Below are 6,389 nucleotides of genomic sequence, written 5' to 3'. Positions count from 1 at the left end.
TATCCTGGTAGACAAGTTAGGACATGAATGGTAGACAATGCAAGTCCTGTGACACAATTGGGTGAATACTCCAACCAATGGGGAGCAGGATAAATGTATGACAAACACATGTCCCTAAGGAAATCCTCTATCCTAGTCTGGCTTGAAATTCACTATGTAGACTAGACGAGCCTTGAACTCATAGAGTTCTACCTTCACCTGTTCCGTTGCTGGATTAAAAGTCTGTGCTGCAAGCCTGGTGTTCATCCCCACCCACTTCTCTCTTGGAAGGTAAGTGAGACTCTAAAGGTGGGTCTGAGCTGCCTTGGACCGGATCATAGTCTGCTAGAGCTGTATAAGGTTAGGACCATCGCTTAGTATACAGGGTTTCCGGGGAGATTCCTAAAAAAGAAAAAGTATAGGTTTACAGTGGGGAGGGATAAGGCCTTAAACACATGCTAATTGTTTAGTGATTAGTGATTCTTGGTTGACTCTGGGGCAAGAGGCCACTTTCCTGTGTCCCCATAGCTCTATCTGTTAGATTTGTCCAGGGCCTCTTTCTCTGCCTGTCCTCTGGAGATGACTGTTATTCTCACTGCCACACAGAAAAACCATGCACATGGCTCTACATCTTCCTGTGAATCTGTGATGCTCACTTCCCCAAAGGACGTTTACCAAGACCCCAAGCAACCAGAGCTACTGGCGTCATAAGGATTGCAGACACACATCGACTGAAGGAAAGAACCCTTGCTCTGCCCCCCAGGAATTGAAGACAACCAGACAGTGAGTGTGTGCTATGGGCTACTCATCATCTACATGGTGTGGGCTCTCCCTACTTCTCTGAAACCTGTAAGACAGGACCCTATTCTACCTTGGTCCTTAAGTCTTCCCAGAGCCACTGACAAGATATCTTTCTTAGTATTAATAACTCTTCTAATTAATCTCTTGTTCAAAAGACAATTTGAAGGTCGGAGAGTTGGCTCAGGTTAGAGTTCATGTTCCTATTGCAGAGGACCAGGGTTTGGTACCCGGCACCCACATGGGGACTTATAACCATCTGTAACTTCAGTTCTAGGGGATCCAATGCCTTCCACTGACCTCCATAGGCACCAAGACGGGTACACGATATTCATGCATAGATGCAGGCAACACACTTTAACACGCAAAATAATTGAATGTTTTTTAAAAGGAGAGTCTGCCTCAGTGTCACCTTTGAATCTCACTATTGAGACACTTAAAATTGTCTTGTGACAAAATGAGGCATAAATGGTCGGACACCTTGTCACTGCAAAACTGAATGTGATGATTTCCCAGTGGAAAGGGGAGCATGCGACACCAAGTTAAAGCCACCAAGGCAGAGAGACAGGATATGTTAGAGGAGATGCGATGCGTCCAGCTAGACAAACATCCCCACATCCCTGCACCTTTCAGCAGAATCGTCTGAAGCAGAGACACCCCCCTCATCACTCTCTCCAGGTTTATCTTTAGCCTCCTGACGTGACCACATCTCCCGCTTCTTCCCTTGTCTACCTTGGTATCTCGGCACTTTCCAAGAGGTTCCTACTTGTAGCTGAGGTTCCGTGGCCGACGTCTACCCTTCCTACTGAGTTCTGCATTACTGCTTTCTGTTGCCCTGATGAAGCACCAGGACCAACAGCAATCCGAGGAGGAAATGTTTACTTCGTCTTAGGCTTCTAGGTCACAGGTCACTGAGGGAGGTGAAGGCAGGGACTCAAGAAGAGCAAAGGCAGGAACCATGGAGGAAAGGCGCTTGCCCACCCGCCTAGGGATGGTGCTGCCACCTATGGTGGGATGGGCCCACCCACAAGTCATCAGTCAAGATGGCTCCCCATAGACCTACACACAAACCGATTTCAGGGAAGCAATTCAGAATTTGGATGGTTTGAAATTCCCCTCCCAAATGACTTTATGTGAACACACTTCTCCCAGTAACGGAGGAGATGAGGGTGCCCTAAAACTCCAACAAAAGTAGGTGTTGGATATGAAGGTAGCTGGACTTTTGCTACTTTATAGGTTCTTCTCTCTTCTACTCTTCTCTACCTTTTTTCTTCCCTTTGAACCCCCTAACTCTAGATAGGAGAGAAAAAAATTAGAAGAGAAGGAAAGAGATCCCTGAATAAAGTCAGGAGACAGACAGGGGCTCATAGTTATTATTGTTAAACTCTTCCTGCTGATTAGGGGCATTGAGTTCCTTGGGGCAAGTTTGATCTTCACCTTTGGGATGTTTAATTTCTTCTTGTTGTTTCTTCTTTGTGCACAAATAGTTAACAATCCACAATCAATAACCAATCAACCAATAACCAATCAACCACCTCTCTTGGGACCCTAGCATTTAAACACCCTCTGAAAGGTCCCCAGAATTGCAAATGTCACACAATCCCAGAAACCATCTGGCAAAAGAGGTAAATCATAGTCAGCTACTGTGGAGAATCTGAAGCAACCCCAGGTTGGGGGGTGTTTTGTGCACTGTGTATTCAGATGCTGGTTTCTATGCCCAGACATCTGGTTGAAGTCCAGATAATGGCTTGGTTAAGTATTGCCAGTGGCAATGCTATGTAAGATTGTTTCCCATCACCTCTGATTGGCTGATAAAAGAACTGATGAGCCAATGAGCTGGGCAGAATAGATAGGGCGGTACTTCTGATCCCAGGCAGGGGTCCCAAAGGAGACCAGAGAGTAGAGAAGGACCACAAGGAAAAGAAGCATGGAGAGACCACATGGAGGGACCAGGAGGATTCACCAGGAGACCAGGATGAGAGAGAACAGCCATGAAGAACACACATGGACCACTACAAACCAGGGCAAGACCAGATGGCAAGTAATGGGACACCAGGGTAATACCAGCCTCATTGGGTTAGAGAGATTAGAACCTGCCCAACTTAGGCTTGCAGTTTATTAATAAAAAAAATACCAAGTCGAGAGCCAGTGTAGAAGTACACTGCTGTTATTTGGGAGCAAAAGGGGCACAAAAAAAATTACTTTTGTAGCCTCATACCCCACACCTGGAATTAAAACGAAAACACATTCTTAAGTTTTTTTTTTTTTTTGTTTTGTTTTTTTTGTTTTTCGGAGCTGGGGACCGAACCCAGGGCCTTGCTTTTGCTAGGCAGCACTCTACCACTGAGCTAAATCCCCAACCCTACAAAGACACATTCTTATAACACTTCTGTGTTTTTTTTTTTTTTAAAGAAACCAAAATTCCAAAATTGTCACAATAGAGGGTGAACTGGCTGCAACTCGTGTTGTCACTGATCCACAGGGTTAAGGGATGGGCTGTATCCCTCTTCTTCTTACTCTCCATTTGCATCCCTCTGGGAGCTGCACACTGGATCAGATGACCTTCTCCAATAGAAGAAGAAAGGTTATCTGTTAAAACCACAAGGCTAGCTAGCTAAGCTTCCCTGCTAGAACGTCCAAACCTTCCAAACTATGTTAATGTCTTTTTTACTGTGATCAGTCTAATGGAAAAAATGGGCAACACTTCATTTTCTTTTCTTGAAATAGAGTTTCTCTGTACAGCCCTGGCTGTCCTGAAATTTGCTCTGTAGACCAGGCTGGCCCTTAAACTCCAGGATCCACGTGTCTCTGCCTCTCCAGTGTTAGGATTAAAGGTGTGCCCCACCACCACCACTTGGTTCAGTGTTTTTTTTTCCTTTTTTTTTTTTTAAAGATTTATTTATTTTTATATGTATTGGCATTTTGACTGCATGCATGTCTGTGAAGTTTTCAGAACCTCTAAGTTCTAGGCCAACCAAGGTTACATAGCAAAACCCTGTCTTTCAAAAAGAAAGAAAGAAAACACATAGAGGGTGTAGACGTACTTCAGTGGGTAAAAGCTGTCCTGTGCCAAGATGTAATCCTGACTCCTGAGTGTAATCCCTGGAACCTGCATAAAGTAGGAGAGACTGACTCTGCAAGTCGTCCTTTGTCCTCAACATATACTGCAGTGTGTGTGCACACACACACTCACACACACTCACTCACACACTCATATGTGCAGTCACACACTTAGACACATTCACACTCACATTCAGGCACACACACTCACACACTCACTCACTTATACACATTCACCACACACACTCATTCACACACACACACACACACACACACACACACACACACACACACACACTAAAGCACTTGGCTGAACAAGTGTGAGGACTGGACTCTAGATCCCAGAAACCCAAACCCATGGAATGCTCAGTGGGCTTGGTGGCCCACCTGTAATTCCAGAGCTCAGAAGGCAGACATGGGATCCCAAGAGCAAGCCAACTAGTGAGTCAAGTCTAGCAAGCTCTGGGTTCAATTGAGAGAGCCTGCCTCAAAGAATAAGGCAGAGAGTGACAGAGGCAGACTCTCGTGTCAGTCTCAGGCCTTTCGGCACACACAGGTGTGCGTTTGGACACACAGGCACACCAAGAAAGCAAGCGAATGCTGGTGAGGATGTGAGCATAAAGAACCCTTATCTATGTGGGTAAGAGTGTGAACTAGTGCAGTCACTATGGAAATCAATTTGGAGCTTCCTTAAAAGTCTAAAAATAGAATCACCATATGATCTAGTTTTACTATTCCTGGGATATCTACTTGACAGAATGTAAGTCAGCGTACGACAGATCTGAACCTAGTGATATCTTCTGCTTCCCTGTTCAAAATAGCCACAACGCAGCCCCCTCCCCCAAAAAATGCTTGTCGGCAGATGAAAGGATAAAGAAAAAGTGGTATAAGTACACAATGGGGGTCTGGCCACACAAAGATTAAATTATGTCATTTGCAGGCAGATGCATGGAACTGGAGATCATCATAGTACCCCAAACAAGCCAAACTCAGAATAAATATTACATTTTCTTTCATTTATAGAACTTGGATGATATATCTAATATTTAGTATCTAACATGTAGTATATAACATAACATATAATGCATGTAACATATACATATATAATCACATAAGTGATGTGAAATAGGAAAGTATGTAAGGGGAAGGAGGAGTAATAGGTGAAAAAATATTGTATGTTCTTTCTTATATGTGGAACTGATATTCTTCCAACTTTTAATCTTTTCTATTTGTTAACATAGCCATATCCATATAAGCGATGGATTAACCACAGCACATTCACTGACTTTGTCTTCTGGCACCCGGGATCCTGGTTGAAAAGTTTTGCCAGTGCTGGTGGGGGAGCACTTTCGAAAACATGGGGGAGAGTCATGCTCTTTAATTTGAGTCGCAGTAGGCGAAGGCTGGTTTCTTTACTGAGTTTATCTTTTTCATAAAAATCTTGGCTTTTTATTTTAATTTCTTCTCTGCATTTTTCATTCTTTAGTATTTCCTTCATGGTAGGTAGAATCTTTCTTGTTCCTCTAACCCATGCTTCCCACTCAGTTGGGATGTCTCCTGCTATTTTCTGTTTGCTGTTTTCACAATCCTTTTCTCTCGAATAGTCTGCCCTTTCCAGTTCTTGTACACGGCAATGTAGTAGTATTTGTTCCCTAGATGGTCCGTGACCATCCCACGTGATCCCTCACCTCCCTGGACAAGGCGCTCCAAACAGAGTACACCACACCCCGCCACCAGCTCATGCCTGGGTGCAGCTCAAGGATCCTGGGATCTCCCCGTGGAACTGATATTTAATCTGTGTGTGTGCATGTGTGTGTGTGTGTGTGTGTGTGTGTGTGAGAGAGAGAGAGAGAGAGAGAGAGAGAGAGAGAGAGAGAGAGAGAGAGAGAGAGGGAGGAAGGGGGGAGAGAGAGAGAGAGAGGAGGAGCACAGTGAGGAGAGGGTTGCATAGAAGCCAAGTATATTTGTTAAAATTTCATTTACAAGATGAAAATATTCAAGTAGCCACCGCATATCAAAAGACACTTTGAGCCAGGCAGTAGAGGTGCACACCTTTAATCCCAGCACTTGGAAGGCAGAAGCAGATGGATCTCGGAGTTCGAGGACTGAAGTGGTAAGTTGGTTGTGTCGGATGGTGTTTTGCTGGGGCAAACACCCGAAGGAGTGTTCTCCTGAAGTGGACATGTTGGACCCCAAAGGGAGCCCCCCACTCAAGTCTCGGGAGAGACGCGCACCCAGTAGGACACAGAGACCGACCTGCTGCAATCACATGAGGAAGTTTTATTGTAAGCAAGATGATATGAGAGCTCAGGCCAGCATGCTGGGGTCGAGACTCATACACCACACAGGGAGTAGAGGAGTTCGACCACGACCTGAATTTTCACAGAGCTTATAAAGGAAAAAACCACAAACCAGGGGGAGCAAGAGGGAGGGAGGAGGGAAATTCCAAGACCATAAACAGCCCATACAGCTAGATCATATGCTAGTCATGTGCAACACCAGGCAACACACCTAGGGCTTTGTGACATTCTACAGGGTCATTGTGGCTGTTC

General features: G+C 44.9%; 1 pseudogene; it reads right to left on the bottom strand.

The window, feature by feature from the left end:
- Window positions 1-5,069: 5,069 nt before the first annotated feature.
- Window positions 5,070-5,635, bottom strand: LOC116912051 (annotated as a pseudogene).
- Window positions 5,636-6,389: the final 754 nt, after the last annotated feature.

Source organism: Rattus rattus, chromosome 11 (assembly GCF_011064425.1).
Source record: "Rattus rattus isolate New Zealand chromosome 11, Rrattus_CSIRO_v1, whole genome shotgun sequence".
In the NCBI taxonomy this organism is placed as follows: domain Eukaryota; kingdom Metazoa; phylum Chordata; class Mammalia; order Rodentia; family Muridae; genus Rattus; species Rattus rattus.
Note: the sequence above shows the minus strand (reverse complement) of the source record. Positions and strands in the feature narration are given on the sequence as shown.